At 38.6% G+C, this 18,492-nt stretch overlaps 1 protein-coding gene and 1 pseudogene across 2 annotated transcripts in view; one reads left to right on the top strand and one right to left on the bottom strand.

Annotated features, from left to right (window-relative positions):
* The window catches only part of LOC115214170 (soluble guanylate cyclase 88E), a 254,649-nt gene that overhangs the window by 132,793 nt on the left and 103,364 nt on the right, over positions 1-18,492 (bottom strand). The gene's annotated exons all lie outside the window — the stretch shown is intronic.
* On the top strand, positions 13,547-13,646 carry LOC115214589 (annotated as a pseudogene).

Consider the following 18,492-nt stretch of genomic DNA (forward strand, 5'->3'; position numbering starts at 1 on the left):
ATGCGGTACTCACACTCGGCAGAGTGTAAGTACCTTGAGAGAAAAGCTGGACCTAAGAAGCATCAGTTGTGGTGTGCAAGAGAGACGTTTGCGCTGGTATGGTCATGTGGCGAGAATGGATGAAGATAGTTGTGTGAAAAAGTGCCACACCCTAGCGGTTGAGGGAACCTGTGGAAGAGGCAGACCCAGGAAAACCTGGGACGAGGTGGTGAAGCACGACCTTCGAACTTTAGGTCTCACTGAGGAAATGACTAGAGACCGAGACCTCTGGAAGTGTGCTGTGCGCGAGAAGACCCGGCAGGACAAGTGAGTCCACAACCCGTGGCCTTCTACAATGGATGGAGCCAGCCTACGTATGCATACCTTCCCTTCTTGGGACACAAAACTCTACTTGTGAAGACGTGTTGAGGCAAGTGAGGATCAGAATCGAAATCGATCAATGGAAATTGCGGATGTGCTACCAGTGCCGGTGGCATGTCGAAACTCTGCTTGTGAAGACCCATTGAGGCAAGTGAGGATCAGAATCGAAATCGATCAATGGAAATTGCAGATGTGTTACCAGTGCCGGTGGCATGTAAGAGAACTTTCCGTTTCGCGACCGTTGCCAGCACCGCCCCGTTTCGTGTCCGTTGCCAGCCTCGCCTGGCCCTCGTGCCGGTGGCACATAAAAAGCACCATCCGTTCGTGGCCGTTTGCCAGCTCTGTCTGGCACCAGTGCGGGTGGCACGTAAAAAGCACCCACTACACTCACGGAGTGGTTGGCGTTAGGAAGGGCATCCAGCCGTAGAAACACTGCCAGATTTGACTGGGCCTGATGAAGCCTTCTGGCTTCACAGACCCCAGTAGAACCGTCCAACCCATGCTAGCATGGAAAACGGACGCTAAATGATGATGATGATGATGATGATATATATGCATATATATGGCCCAGTGGTTAGGGCAGCGGACTGCGGTCGGAGGATCGCGGTTTCGATTCCCAGACCGGGCGTTGTTTGTGTTTATTGAGCGGAAACCCAAAAAGCTCCACAGGCTCCGCAGGGGATGGTGGTGACCCTGCTGTACGCTTTCCATCACCACTCTAAAAGGCGGTGCTCCAGCATGGCCGCAGTCAAATGACTGAAACAAGTACAAAAAAAAAAAAAAAAAAATATATATATGCAATATATATATGCATATATATGCATAGATATATGTGGTGTGTGTGTGTTAAGTATATTTGCCATCTAAATATAGCTAACCACTAAGGGTGGATGTTACTGTAGCTTGTAGCCCCAGGAGAACATCTTCTCCTGGGGCTACAGCTACAGTAACATCCACCCTTAGTGGTTAGCCATATTTAGATGGCAAACATACTTCACATTGTCATGCAGTTTCTGTTTATACTTCGTTCAGAGATTTATTATATATATATATATATATATATATGATTAGTTCTTTAGCCCTTTTACATTCAGATTACTTTGTTAAATGTATTGCTTGTTTATTCACATTGTTTGGAATTAATCATGCATTATGTCATAGCTTTGAAATTTTGATGATATGAGTGCAATAATCAAAATTGCAGAGTAATTTCAATGCCAAAGTGTTAGCAGAAACATGGTAAGAAAAGTGTTAAACTGATGAAAGAAGACAATTCTACAATTGGATGTGCCATTTGTTTTACATGGATAACTTTTCCAGAAAAGAGCTTAGTACAGCAGTTTTCAATAAATAGCTGGGTAAACTATATTTTATTAAAGTCTATTGTTGAGGGAGACTTCAAAATGCTTACATTAGATTTAGAATCCCTATCTTTGAATTAGTAGTGTAAATCTTTATCCAGACCATTTTTTTTCCCCAACTACAGCTTAACAAATATTTTCTTTTCTATTTAATAAATATGTTTTGCCTATACAAAAATCCAAAGTGCGCCATTTTTATTTAGTGGAAAGACGTCTTATCTTTGACATAACACAACACAAAAGGATTATATTTCTTAACTAATGGCAATAGACAATTCTGCCTGTAAAAGATTTTTCCCAGAAAGCAAAGTAAGTGTTCTTGAATAGCAAATAAAACTGATTATCTGATTAAATGTGGCAAATACTGAAAGCTAAATTTGAAGGGAGGAAAATATTTCACTTTCTTGTTTCCTTACTTGCTTATTCCTTCTTGTTCCCCTTCTCTCTGTCTCTGTCTGTCTGTCTACTCCCCTCTCTCTCTCTCTCTCTATCTCCATCTCTGTCTCTGTCTGTCTGTCTGTCTACTCCCCCCTCTCTCTCTCTCTCTCTCTCTGTTCTTCATTTTCATTTACTATGCTTGTCATTCTTTCATTCTTTATCTGTTCATTAGCTTTGCACTTTACCAAACTCCCTTGCGTTTATACATTATTTCCCCTCCTACCCACACAATCTTCTCTCTTCTCATTTTCCACCTTTCTCTTTCTTGTTGTATTGTCAACAAACAACACAGATTAATAACTTCAAAATCAACCATAATTTTGCTTCTTGAAATCAAAATTCATTTTCTCCAAGTGAGAATGGACGAGACAGCTTTTATCTTTTTTTTTAAAAAGCAAACAAAATAAAACAAAAAGAAAGAGAGGGAAAGAAATAAAACAAAAATTTTAAACTATTATGTACACTAGTATGTTGAACTGATTCAAGTAGCATACAGGTATTTATTTCCTTACTCTTGAAGACATTATGAGGATAAATTATAGTTCTAAAACCATTAACCTTCACTTGGCTGAGTTGAATCCACCAAAGGGTTGATAGTCTGTAGACTGCCACCAGCTCTATGTTATATTATCATCACTAACACATCATTACCAATACAGCATAACTAATATATTATTACTAATAGATACCCAAACTATTGGGTTGTCCGGAAAGTTCGTGCCGATTTTTAAAGGAAAGAAAAAGGTCAATAAATACTTGCCATTACATTTTTAATCAACCAAATATGAACCATTTTGTTGCACAATCCGTCTCCATCTTTCCTTTAACTTGAAAATACCCTCTTCCCAGAATTGAGGTGGTTTCATGGCAAAGAATTCATCAAGGTATCTTTTTACGTCATCCAAAGAATTGAAATTTTTACCATTAAGACTATTCTGCAGAGACCTGAATAAGTGGAAATCCGAAGGAGCAATATCTGGTGGATATGGAGGGTGGGGTAACACATCCCAGCCGAGCTGCAGCAATTTTTGTCTGGTTCCCAAAGCATCAAGTGCCGAAAATGAACTTTCTTATCTTCCATTTTAAAGGGTTACAGAATTAACAAAGGTTATAGGAACATAAACCTTCTTCCATGAAAAGATAGCTTAAACTGTGCTCTAAATGGAGGTGTAGTCAAATCCTATTTTATGGACTCAACCATGTTCTAAAATAAATCGAAAGGTAACCTACTATAAATCGGCATGAACTTTCCAGACAACCCAATAAAACAGAGTGAGCCATCCTCCAACAACAAAAAATTACTGAAATTTTTGGTTCTTTCTTTGTGGCCCCCTCCAATTAATAAGGAAATGAAATAATAGAGTTTGCATCCATAAAGATTTTTCTTTCTTCACCATGGTCTTGAACAAGTTTGAGAAGTTTAATCTTTTAGCATTTAAACTGACCATATCTGGCCTAACTATTCTACTTGTCTTATGCTCAAACCAGCCAGACCTTGCCTCTCACATCTACCCTAGAATGCTATTCTAAAAGTAACCATTCATATCATCGAAATCTCAAGACAATGTGAATAAATAAGTATTACATTTGCCAGAGTAATCTGAATGCTAAAGAGTTAAGACCATCTTGATTTAATTAACTATGACAATTAGCCTGACAGTTTTTTCAGTTCTAACAGCAGCACAGCCACCCTATGAGAAACACTGACAACTCCGACTGGTTAAATTAAGCTGTCAATAAACTAGATAAGGAGAATGTATATTTAATTTATGGTGACACATGGCCTAGTGGTTAGAGCAGCAGACTCACGGTCAAGGAATTGTGGGTTCGAATCTCAGACTGGGCGATGTGTGTGTTTATGAGCAAAATACCTAAGCTCCACGTGGCTCTGGCAGAAGGTAATGGTGAAATTCTGCTGACTCTTTTGCCACAACTTTCTCTCACTCTTTCTTCCTGCATCTTGCAGCTCACCTGTGATGGACCATCGTCCCGTCCAGGTGGGGAACCTATATGCCAAGGAAACGAGCCCTCATGAGCCAGGCATGTTCAAGAATGAACAAACAGCAGCATTGTCCATAGTATAATTTAAATGCGACTAATTTTTGATTAATTGGAATATAATTAATTGATAAACCTTCCCACTTACTATTGCGCTGTATTTGAAACAAATTAACATTCGATTTTAATGAAAGGTTTTAATTTAGATCACTTAAAAAAAAGAAGTATGTGTCATAGAATCAAGTAGAAGTGCTCTTGGACAGATTAGTATCAAAAGGGTTAAGAAGTGGAAACATTGCACAGTCAACAAATGTGTTATTAACTTGCAGTACCATACTCTTTACTCTTTTACTTGTTTCAGTCATTTGACTGCGGCCATGCTGGAGCACCACCTTTTAGTCGAGCAAATCGACCGCAGGACTTATTCTTTGGAAGCCTAGTACTTATTCTATTGATCTCTTTTGCCAAACTGCTAAGTTACAGGGATGTAAACACACCTTCATCGGTTGTCAAGTGATGTTGGGGGGACAAACACAGACAGACAAACATACACACACACACACACCACACACACACACATACACACACATACATATATATATATACATATATATGACAGGCTTCTTTCAGTTTCCGTCTACCAAATCCATTCACAAGACCTTGGTCGGCCCGAGGCTGTAGTAGAAGACACTTGCCCAAGGTGTCACGCAGTAGGACTGAACCCGGAACCATGTGGCTGGTTAGCAAGCTACTTACCACACAGTCACTCCTGCACCTATTCAAATTTTCATATGATCTCAGAGAATGTAAATCTTTTTGACTTTTTCTCTACTGACCTTTAAAATTTGATAAACATACATTTCAAGGTGTTTTTTTCTGATATAAGAGTTTTATTATTTGAGTTGATGATAATCATATTTTTGTTGTTGCTGATTTTTTTGTTATCAAGAAAAAAATAGTGGACAAATTATTATAAGTCATTTGAAACTTGAATTTTGAAACAGAAAACATGAAACTTATGAAATAGAAATGAAATAGGAACATTGAAATGAATACCCAAAAGCATGTATAAATGATCCATTGCAAACCACTTATAATTCATAATGGTGCCTTTGTCAAAGAGTCTCATATAACTATAAGAAGCAGGATATCCTCAATTATATTAGTTTGAAGAGCTTCAAGAACTAATTATAGAATTACTATAATTAGTTAGCATAGATCTGACTGTGAGAATATACTAGCCTTGAATCGATGTGTGCTTGGCAATAAAGAGACTAAATTGTTTTGACTTTATTATTTCTTTTCTTTTTAATATTGACCAAGGAAAACAGATCCACCTTTCAATTATGTGAACAAATGTAGTTGTTGTTGCTGCTGTTTAGCCCTAGGCCCAGTGGCAGCTCGTGTATAGGCACTGCGGAACTGCAGCACCCCCCTATTTTCACTCAATGTTATCGATAGCATTCAATACCTGAGGACATGTTTACAAAGTCAGAAAACAGCACAGCTCCCATGACTTTTGGAAACATTTTTTCACACTAAGAGTTGCTGAAGCATAGAACAAACTGCCACCATCAGTTGTTAGTTGTCGGAGCACTGCATCCTTTAAAACTTCCATGCTTCCTGAGATTCACCAACACTACACCTGATTTCCTTCCCTCCATACACATGCAAGCATGTATCTGACTCATACACTGTTCACTTTCCAGACATTTGTACATTACTGCATATGCTTTATATGCACTTTTGACAAGTTGTGGTGCACCTGAGTACTGTATACAATAATTTCATTATTATTATTATTATTATTATTATTGTGTTGTGTCTGGGGAGAGTCTTTCTCTTTTAGTGCCTTATTATTTAACACCCTCACCGGTAAAATTTCCACTTATTTCTTATTTTTTACTTTCTTAAATTTTACCAGTGAGTGTGTTAAATAATAAGGCACTAAAAGAGAATGACTCTCCCCAGACACAACAGAATATGCTTTAACACACGAACTCATATAAAGAATCTTGCAAACCAAATCCCAAAACGAAATATTATTATTATTATTATTATTATTATTATTATTATTATGAGTCCTTTTCTCTTTAATTCTTTCTTTATACTTGTACATTATATAATCCTTGAGCTTAATGTCAGTAGCCATCTCCTAGTTTATGAAAAAAATACAAAACTTCTTGTATAGAACTGTGTGCTTCACAGTTCCACAGTTTGGCTGTTGTGCACATGCTCACATGTCCGAGATAGGAAGCTGCACACTAGAGAGAGAGAGAGAGCACTGTTGTTCATGCAGTGCCAACCCTGGTTCATTTGTGAAAGGTAATGCTTCTTTGTGACTCTGCATGTGTTGTGCTTAACCCTTTAGCATTTAAACTGACCCAAATCCGGCCCAAATATTCTACTTGTTCTATGTTCAAACTGGCAGGATCTGGCTTTGCACACTTATCCTACAATGTCATTCTAAGAATAAGCAATCACATCCTCAAAATTTCAATGCTACGGTGTCTTTACATGATTAATTCAAAACAATTTGATTACATAAGCATTACATTTGACAGAATAATCTGAATACTAAAGAGTTAAAAGCGTGTTTATATTCTTGAGTGTGATAAAGTGTAGAATTAGATTATTTATCCTGCTTCCAGCTACAGTGATGCTACAAGGATTTGAAAAATAGAGCAGATTTCCCCGCCTTATTTTGTGATTTAGTGGGGATTTTTAAAAGCAAGGGGGAATTTGTGGCACTTTGCGGTGAACAAATTAAACACACTACCCGGAAGTGGTTAAAACGCGAACCAATCAAGTTTATGTATGAATTTTCTTTTTATATGTTTGTTTCCTTTTACACAATATTAAAAACAACAGTTAAAAATTTTCTGAAGCAGCACCCTCACTAATTTTATCTACGTGCCACCACCACCTAGGCCTGTACCAACTCAACATACATATGATCAAAGATATTCCAGATGTGGCTTTAAATTCCAGTTCTCTTTTTGTGGCTATGTAGGACAGTATTTGTTACTGCATCCTTTCTTTAATTAAAATAGTAAGTGGCAAGCTGGCAGAACCACTAGCACGCCGGGCAAAATGCTTAGCGGTATTTCATCTGCCGTTACGTTCTCAGTTCAAATTCCGCCGAGGTCGACTTTGCCTTTCATCCTTTCAGGGTCGATTAAATAAGTACCAGTTACGCACTGGTGTCGATACAATCGACTTAATCCGTTTGTCTGTCCTTGTTTGTCCCCTCTGTGTTTAGCCCCTTGTGGGTAGTAAAGAAATACAAAATAGTAGGGTATAGTTTAAGGGGCGGCGTAGCTGTTAATTGTAGCAGAGCATCTGACGAGATGAATCTTTCTCTTTAGTTTCTGCATGTAAACAGTGTAAGGTGAAGATTAATTTCCTTTCAGTACCCTGAATATATTATTCTTTTATCTTTTACTTGCTTCAGTCATTGGACTGCAGCCATGCTCAGGCACCTCCTTAAAGGGTTTAGTTGAACAAATCAAAATCAGTATTTATTCTATTGGTCTATTTTACCAAAAATTAAGTTATGAGGATGTAAACATATCAACACCGGTTGACAAACAGTGGTAGAGGCCAAACACAAACACACATACACAGACAAACATAAATGCACACACACATACATCATCATCATTGTCGTCATCATCATCATTTGATGTCTGCTTTCCATGCTGGCATGGGTTGGATGGTTTGATATGGAGCTGGCTAGCAGGGAACTGTCCAGACTCCAATAGTCTGTTGTGGCATGGTTTCTATGGCTAGATGCCCTTCCTAAGGGTGTGCTTGGTGCTATCTATGTGTCACCAGCATGGCTGTGTTTACACAGCACTGGTATGGGTTCATTTATGCAGAACCCACATGGTTGCATTAACACAGCACTGGCACAGGTGCTTTCTAAGAGGCACCAGCACCTGAAAGGATAAGCCTGGATGTGTGGAAGACAGCGATTCTACTTCGCTTTTTGTGTCTTATCAAGTACAGCAAATCACCACATCTCCCAGTTTCTTATTTCTTTATTGCCCACAAGGGGCTAAACATAGAGGGGACAAACAAGGACAGAAAAAGGGATTAAGTCGATTACATCGACCCCAGTGCACAACTGGTACTTAATTTATCTACCCCGAAAGGATGAAAGGCAAAGCTGATCTCGGCAGAATTTGAACTTAGAACGTAGTGGCAGACGAAATACCTATTTCTTTACTACCCACAAGGGGCTAAACACAGAGAGGACAAACAAGGACAGACAAACAGATTAAGTCGATTACATCGACCCCATTGCATAACTGGTACTTATTTAATCGACCCTGAAAGGATGAAAGGCAAAGTCGACCTCAACGGAATTTGAACTCAGAACGTAGCGGTAGACGAAATACCACTAAGCATTTCGCCCAGCATGCTATTGTCTCTGCCAGCTCACCACCTTCACATCTCCCAGTCCTTTGCCATTTCCTCAATGAGGCCCAGTGTCCAAAGATCCTTTCTCACCACTTCATCCCACATCTTCCTGGAATCTACCCTTCCCACAAGTATCTTCCACAATTGCAGCTTGGCACTTCTCTATGCAGCTGTCCTCATCTATACACACATCACATGACAATACCAGTGCGTGCACACAATATCTCATGACTCTTACACATAGTTATCCTATTAAATCATCTACATTCTGTTGTGCATACAAACTGACATTACCTATACAGCATGGCATGCTAGCTTCATTTCTTTCAAGCTTTTGCAAATCGTTTGTAGCCAAAGCCCATGTTTCACTGCCATGTAAGTGAGAGTGTGCGTGTGTGTGTGTGTATGCTAACGTTGGTTTTTATGCTTAGTTATGATAAAAACAATTTTACATTAATCTGATGGGTTACTCCACACTTTTGCAGAGTACAAATTTATAATCCCTAAACAAGAATATTGTTGACAGTAACTTCGAAGCTTCATTCAGTTAAACTATTATTGTAGTCCGATGATGATTTAACAGGCTAAAACTTCAAAGCCACTATCAATATTATTATATATACACACATATGTAGCTGGGGCCTACAGTTGCCTATGTTATTGATTCTGTTATCATAATTAAATTGTTGCACTAGATATTTACAGAGTCAATGATATCTTCACAAAGTATTTCTTTGTGAATTGGTTTTCTCATGAATTATTTGCTCCGTATTGAAATTAAAAATATAACCATCTAACTCATGCCAGCATAGAAAACGGATGCTAAATGATGATGATGATGATGTAAAACAGGATGCCAATGCTATCAAGAACTTTGTTGTCAGTGACCCGGCTCTTTTGAATGTCTCAAGTATCATATGTTAATAAAAGCAATCCACCAACAGATTATAGTATTTAAGTGTCTTATCCCAGTCAGCTATAAACTCAATTACTCACACAGACAACAGCATTAACCCTTTCATTACCATATTTCCATTGAAAGTTATTGCCCTTGTTTCAATTGTTTTTTGAAATAATGGGGTTAGCAAAATGGTTTAACCGTTATTAAAATGGCATTTGGAGAATAAGCTTGCATAAAATTTTAGATGACTTTCAAACAGGAAATTTGTACCATAGAATCAGGAGTGTTCACAGGTAGTTTTGGTATTGAAAAATGTGTGATGGAGTAAAAAATGAGTTACCCTCACAGTGACATCTGAAAAGAATGAGTTCCACTAGGTTGACTATATGAAGACAAGGTTTTTGGTGGTGACATAACAAACTATTATGATAACTATAAGGCTGCTTCAGTTTTTATATAAGCTATCTAAATATGCAAGTGCGATGTCCTCTGAATGGCCATTTATACAAGGAGAGTTAACTATCTTCTCACCTGAATATATTTATTAATATGTAAGTCAAGGCAGCAAGCTGGCAGAAATGTTAGCACGCCAGGCAAAATGCTTAGCGGTATTTCGTCTGTCTACATTCTGAGTTCAAATTCTGCTGAGGTCGACTTTGCCTTTCATCCTTTCAGGGTCGATAAATTAAGTACCAGTTGCATAGTGGGGTTGATCTAATCGACTGCCCCCCTCCCCCGAAATTTTGGACCTTGTGCCTAGAGTAGAAAAGAATAATGTAGATATTCTAAGGTGGTAGCTGGCAGAGTTGTTAGCATGTCAGGCGAAATGCTTAGTGGTATTTCATCTGTCTTTACATTCTGAGTTCAAATTCTGCTGAGGTCGACTTTGCCTTTCATCCTTTGGGAGTGAATGAAATAAGTACCAGTTGAGCACTGGGATTGATATAATTGATTTATCCCTCCCCTGAAATTGCTGGCCTTGTGCCAAAATTTTAAACTAATATGTATGTTTTTATGTCACAAAGCAAAATCCAGCTATAAATAATCCTTATTTCATTGACCCTGAAAGGATGAAAGGCAAGGTTGACCATGGCAGAATTTGAACTCAGAATGTAGCAGCAGACAAAATACTGCTAAGCATTTTGCCTGGTGTGCTAACAATTCTGCCAGCTTGCCACCTCACCCAGCTATAAATTATAACCTATTGGATTTAAAATCCCTTACATGGAAAATCGCACAAATATGCCTGCAGGACACAAGCCACAGATTTTCTGTAACCCAAACAGACACGCTAACTATTACACAGAAGTAGATCCAGTCTTTCTTCTATCAAATTAAATGCCTTAATCTTAGCAGAAAAGAATAATTGTTCACATGTACAACATAAATGTAAAAGCATTGAGAAATATGTAATAAGATTTTTTTTTTAACATAATGTATTACAAATTATTGTTTATCACTGAATCCACTTTGACACATGACATTTATAATATAAAAACACTTACTTACTTATTCTAAAATGCTTCTACAATTGCATTCTTAATATTTATCAGTGCATAAAGACTTATGTGTATTAATATTGTGTAAATCACAGTTAACAGAGCCTAGAAGAAGCAGGATTTCTATAAAGAAAATATAAATTTCAAAGCAACCAAACTAGCGTGTTGGAGATAGTTTTACAAGAATTATGAAACTGCTAATGCATTATGATATAAAAGTGGTAAAATCTGATACAGCAAAATATCGTTTGTTATATGTTGGGAAGTTGTGTAAAATTGCTGAGGAACGAAAAGTGAGAGTATCAAGTTCTTAATAGCATGGCAGCAGGATGAAACTCAATGCTTAGTCTCAAACATTTAAAAATTTTCAATGAAGAAACACACACACACACACGCACATATATAAGTGTGGAGGTGCAATGGCCCAGTGGTTAGGGCAGCGGACTCGTGGTCATAGAATCGCGCTTTCAATTCCTGAACTAGGTGTTGTGAGTGCTTATTGAACGAAAACACCTAAAGCTCCACAAGGCTCTGGCAGGGGGTGGTGGTGATCCCTGCTGTACTCTTTCACCACATTTGAAGGCTAAAACAATGTGAAGTGCATTGTGACCAGCGATGTGTAGCAACATCTGATAGTCTGGTCAGTCATGTGATCACATGAGATATATATATATATATATTCATGATGGGCTTTATTCAGTTTCCACCTACCAAATCCACTCACAAGGCTTTAGTTAACCTGGGGCTATAGTAAAAGACACTTGTCCAGGGTGCCACAGCATGGGACTGAACCCAGAACCATATAGTTGGGAAGCAAACTTCTTATTTCTTCATTGCCCACAAGGGGCTAAACATAGAGGGGACAAACAAGTACAGACAAACGGGTTAAATTGATTACATCGACCACAGTGCGTAACTGGTATTTAATTTATCGACCCTGAAAGGATGAGAGGCAAAGTTGACCTTGGCGGAATTTGAACTAGAACAGAGCGGCAGACAAAATACCACCAAGTATTTCACCTGGCGTGCTAAAGTTTCTGCCAGCTCACCACTTTCTTACCACACAACCATACTTGCTCCTATGCATTTTTTTTACATATGTATAAAGCAAAACAGGGAAAGCACTAACAAGGACAGTTTTGTTGGCAGGGATGCTCTCACTGCATCCACCTACTTTTCTTCCCCTATTTCTGTTTCATCACTCATTGTTCTCCCTTCATACCCTCTCATGCTGTGATGCTGCATTCATCCTCTGCTCTTCCTGCCACATCTCTATAGCACCCACTAGCTCTCTTTGTTTTACTGCTCTCATAGCATTCCCCCATTGTTCAACCATTCTCAGCTGCACTTTTTCTCCCTGGCCCCTCTCCACCAGTTAACTACCACCTCAACACTCATCTCTCCCTCTCTGGATCATTCTCAAGCTTCCCTAGACCTCCACACTCTTCTTCCTCCACCACCTCATTTCTTCCTCACTTTCATATTTCCTTCTCCACAGCTTCCACCCATTTTTCCCAAGGTAGCGAGCTGGCAAAACTGTGAGCATCTCAGGTAAAATGCTTAGCAGCATTTTACCCATCTTTACATTCTTAGTTCAAAATCCATTAAGGTCAATTTTGCCTTTCATACTTTCAGGGACTATGAAATTAGTACCAGTTGATCACTGGAGTCAATGTAATTGACATACCTGCTCCCTCAAAATTGCTGGCCTTGTGCCAAAATTTGAAACCAGTAGACGATATTATTGGAGCCCCCAACAGAATCTATCTCCATCACCTTTACTACTCTGCTCCTCTTCTCCTTTAAGTAGTTGAGATGGAGAGGTTTTCTAGTCTTGCAAATTACAAAGTGATTTCTCCAGAACTGGTGTCACAGAAAATGTGTCCTGTATATGAAGGTGGCGAGCTGGCAGAAATGTTAGCACGCCAGGCGAAATGTTTAGCGGTATTTCGTCTGTCACTACGTTCTGAGTTCAAATTCTACCGAGGTCGAGTTTGCCTTTCATCCTTTCGAGGTCGATTAAATAAATACCAGTGATGCACTGGAGTCGATATAATCAACTTAATCCGTTTGCCTGTCCTTGTTTGTCCCTTCTGTATTTAGCTCCTTGTTGGTAGTAAAGAAATAGGTATTTCATCTGCCGTTACATTCTCAGTTTAAATTCCAACCAGGCTGACTTTGCCTTTCATCCTTTTGGGTTAGATAAATTAAGTACCAGTTATGCACTGGGGTCGATGTAATCTACTTAATCCCATTGTCTGTCCTTGTTTGTCTCCTCTATGTTTAGCTCTTTGTGGGCAGTATAGAAATAGGAAAATATGTCCTGTATACTCTGTAAAGTGGTTGGCATTAGCAAGAGCATCCAGCCTCTGCAACCAGGCCAAAAGTGTAGTACAATGCAAATAAAGGAATTGTGCCAAAACATTTAACTCATACTAAGTGGGAAAACAGATGTAAACTGATCTTATCTATCTATCTATTTCTTCCCACATACATACATACATACATACATTCATACACACACACACACACACACATATATATATATATATATATATATATATATGCTTTGGCAGTACATATACTAAAATTGGAATGATACAGAGATTAGCATGATCCCTGCACAAGGATGACATGCAAATTAGTGAAGCATTCCATATTTTTTCTATAGGTGCAGGAAAGGCTGTGTGGTAAGTAGCTTGCATACCAACCACATGGTTCCAGGTTCAGTCCCACTGTGTCACACCTTGGGCAAGTGTCTTCTACTATAGCCTCGGGCCGACCAAAGCTTTTTGAGTGGCTCTGGTAGATGGAAACTGAAAGAAGCCCGTCATATATATGTATATATATATATATATATGTATGTGTGTGTATATGTTTGTGTGTCTGTGTTTGTCCCCCCAACATTGCTTGACAACCGATGGTGGTGTGTTTACGTCCCTGTAACCTAGCAGTTCGACAAAAGACCCCGATAGAATAAGTACTAGGCTTACAAAGAATAAGTCCTGGGGTCAATTTGCTCTACTAAAGGTGGTGCTCCAGCATGGCCACAGTCAAATGACTGAAACAAGTAAAAGAGTAAAGTGTATAAGAGTATATATACCAGAGTAAGCACATAAATGTGAAACAAGGTGGTAAAAAATGGTACTTGAATACCGGAGGTAGATTAATATGCTTTATTAATAATGCTGCAAAGACATCACAAAAACTGTTACTCAGAGTTTCATATTCCCGTTCATCAGGTAGTTTTGGTTGGACAAAATTGTCAGATGAACGGGAACGTGAAACTGAGTAACAGCTTTTTTGATGTCTTTGCAGCTTTATTAACAAAGTATATATATATATATTTATATGTATACATACTCACGCATACAATTGTATATAAACATTCATACATACAGATGTATGTATGTATCTATGCATGTATGTATGTATGTATGTATGTATGTATGTATGTATGTACGTACGTACGTATGTACATATGTATGTATGTATGTATGTATGTAAGTATGTATGTATACAGGGTGTGGTGAATAAATTGTGATCTTTATTATGCAAAAAATGAAAATAACACTGAAATCTCATTTTAACATATATTTACCGAAATTACATAAAAATATCTTGAAATGCCAAAGAGTAAATTTATTCAATAAAATTGACATTGGCTTCAACCATGCCCTCCAGACGACTTTGGAATCTCCTGCAACTCTTCTGAACAGTTTCTTTATTTAAGTTGGTGAATGCTGCCATAATCCTTGCCTTCAATTCACCTTTGGTGTTACAAGGAGTTTTGCTGGTCTCTTGCACAACCTCACCCCATACGTAATAATCAAGGAAGTTGCAGTCTGGGGAGTTAAGTGGCCAGATATTAGGGGTGATGTGGTTACAGAAATTGTCTGACAGCCATGACTGGGTTCTCCTGCTTGTGTGGCATGGTGCAAAGTCCTGTTGCAAGACATAGGATCTTCAGTAGCCACCCGTTTGACCCAGAGTAGCACCACCTCCTCCAGACACTTGATGTAGGCCTCCATGTTGAGTGTGAGGCTGTGTGGGTAGAAGATGAATGGAAGCATAACATCACCATCATTAGTGATCACTCCAAACACTATGATTTTGAGTGGATGTTCGATTTTTCTCTATCTCAGTACATGTTTTGGGGACACAGCAAGCCATCAGTTTGTTCAGTGTGTTCACCATCTGATCCTGGCAGAAATTTTTCTCTTCTGAGAAAAACTAAAGCATGTTCGGTTGGAGGGGGATGCTTGAGTTTGTTCAAAAGCTTCAAGGCACGGTCTTCCCTCTGGTCCTTGATGGCTTGGGATCAAAGCTAGCCCTTTCTCATCTTGTACAAGGAATACCTAATGTCCCTGTGCATTACCTACCTGATAAGAAACTCAGACATTCCCATGTCCTTGGTGATGGACCTGATTGGCTTGGAAGGATCATTGTCAATAATGGCTTGGATCTCGCTAACAAATTCAAGAGTTCTTTCTCATCAGAACGATCAGAGTGAGTTTTCTGAGCTGCTGTACCTTCATAATCCCAATTAGGTTCACCCAACTCTTTCTGATACCTCTGCATTGTCCTTAGATTCACATCCAAACACTCTGATATATTCGTATTAGAGCTTCTGGTTCAAATGCCAAGCAGTACAGCATGTTGTTTCCAAACTTCTGGCAGAATGATGGTGCTGTTTTTCTCACAGATGGTGCCCAACTGACCCTACTATACTGTGTAACTGACGAAATCAAAAACAAACAATGCACATGCACAAAATTAAAAATATAGAATGGTGACAATTTACCCATCACACTCTATATATATGATGATGATGATGGTGATGATAATAATGATGATGACGACAACGATGAATGATGATAATGATTTTATGTGTGTGTATGTGTGTATGTATGTATGTATGTATGTAAGTATGTATGCATATATTGTGTGTATATGTTCATACATATACTTACAAAATATGCACGTGCATACCCACACACATACACGTGCACATACATATGTATATATACACATTGAAATTAGCAGCTTGTTTACATGGACAACACAGACAAAGACGTGAGTGCATAGCACTACATTATCGGAGCAAATTTTTTTATGAAGGAATCTCCTTTATCACAACAACAAGTGATGGTAAAAATAAAACTACATAATTATTGTAGAAAAGAAAATATAACCAAAGAATTGTTAATAAGCTACATACCAACTCTGTCTGAAGCATGTGTTACAAGATTAATTTAGATTCTACCATTATAGTAGTGCATGAAGACTATGGAAGTTATTCTGAATCAAAGAATACACAAACCAAAAGAGAGAAAAACAAAAGAAAGCAATAGACAGGTAACAAGGAGAACACTGTAATTGAGGTTTTATAACGAGCAATTATCTTATGTATGACCTTTGACATCTGCCTGACATGCTGACTTCCCACATCAGGCAGCGTCAGGCAGAATAGCAAAAATCAAAAACCTTTGTTGTGTACTTTTAAACTGAGAAGATTGAAGATGAAGAGGAAGCTGAACGAAGGAATCTGAAGTAGGCCTTGAGAAATATGCATGAGCTTTGCATGTGGGAAAAGGGAAAACATGTTTTGGGCATTTGTTGGCAATTTGTTGTATAATTCCAGAAACAAATTATTTGCATCTCACTTATCTGTATCTTATAGGAAGCACTCCGTCGGTTACGATGACGAGGGTTCCGGTTGATCCGAATCAACGGAACAGCCTGCTCGAGAAATTAACGTGTAGGTGGCTGAGCACTCCACAGACACGTGTACCCTTAACGTAGTTCTCGGGGATATTCAGCGTGACACAGAGAGTGACAAGGCCGGCCCTTTGAAATACAGGTACAACAGAAACAGGCAGTAAGAGTGAGAGAAAGTTGTGGTGAAAGAGTACAGCAGGGATCACCACCATCCCCTGCCGGAGCCTCGTGGAGCTTTAGGTGTTTTCGCTCAATAAACACTCACAACGCCCGGTCTGGGAATCAAAACCGCGATCCTATGACCGCGAGTCCGCTGCCCTAACCACTGGGCCATTGCGCCTCCACCTGTATCTTAAACGCTTTATGTTGAGTCACAATGGCCCAGTGGTTAGGGCAGTAGACTCGTGGTCATAGGATCGTGGTTTCAATTCCCAGACCAGGCTTTGTGAGTGTTTATTAAATGAAAACACCTAAATCTCCACGGGGCTCCAGCAGTGGGTGGTGGTGAACCCTGCTGTATTCTTTCACCACAACTTTCTCTCACTTTTACTTCCTGTTTCTGTTGTACTTATATTTCAAAGGGCCAGCCTTGTCACACACTGTATCATGCGGAATCTCCCCAAGAACTACGTTAAGGGTACAAGTGTCTGTGGAGTGCTCAGCCACTTGCATGTTAATTTCGTGTGCAGACTGTTCCATTGATCAGATCAACAGGAACCCTTGTAGTTGTAACCAATGGAGTGCGGTGATACGTTTTATCTTATATTTGTTTCAGTCATTGAACTGTGGCCATGCTGGGGCACTACTTTGAATGGTTTCAGTTAAATGAATGGACTCTGGTACTTTTTCTTTTTTTTTTTGTAAAGTCTGGTGCTCATTAATTTAATATCTGTTGCCAAATTGCTGAGTTGCAAGGACATAAATAAACCAACACCAGTTGTCAGGTGGTAATGGTGCGTGGAGAAGATACACACACACAAGCATGTGAACGTACACACATGCACAAATACATGCACACATACACACATGTGCACATGCAGATGGGCTTTTTTCAGTTTTTGTCAACCAAATCCACACACAACACTTTGATTGGCCTGTGGCTACAAGAGAAGACACTTGCTTAAGACACTACAAGGTGGAACTGAACCTGTAACGATATGGTTGGGAAGAAAACTTCATATCACACAACCATGTCTGCCCCTATGCAGACAGCCATCTTTACCCCATCATCATCATTATCATTCAAGGGCTGTTGTCCTTGCTGGCATGGGTTGGACAATTTGACCAGTGATGGCAAGCTGGGGAGCTGCACCAGACTCCAGTCTGATTTCAAGAATCTGATCAGATTTTGCCAAAAGCTTGGTGATATATGTACCTACCTCTACATGTATATATACATGCATATATGGGTACAGGACACCGTGTGTATATATATATATATATATTATATATATATTATATATATATATATATATATATATATATATATGTATGTATATATATATATATATATATATATATATGTATGTATGTATGTATATATTAATATATATATCGATATATGTATGCATATATATATATAGTTTTTGAAGACTTTTTTGAGAAGACTATAACTCAACAACAGCATTCAGTACATTATTATATTATTATGCTTAGAATATGATTAATTTACATATAATAAAACACCTTACTATACTGGAAATATATGTGTATCTTTTCCATACATATGTTTCTGATAATACAAAATGATTAATAGTGACTTGTTAGTTTTGCCATATTATGTCATTTT

Source organism: Octopus sinensis, linkage group LG7, assembly GCF_006345805.1.
Source record: "Octopus sinensis linkage group LG7, ASM634580v1, whole genome shotgun sequence".
NCBI lineage: Eukaryota > Metazoa > Mollusca > Cephalopoda > Octopoda > Octopodidae > Octopus > Octopus sinensis.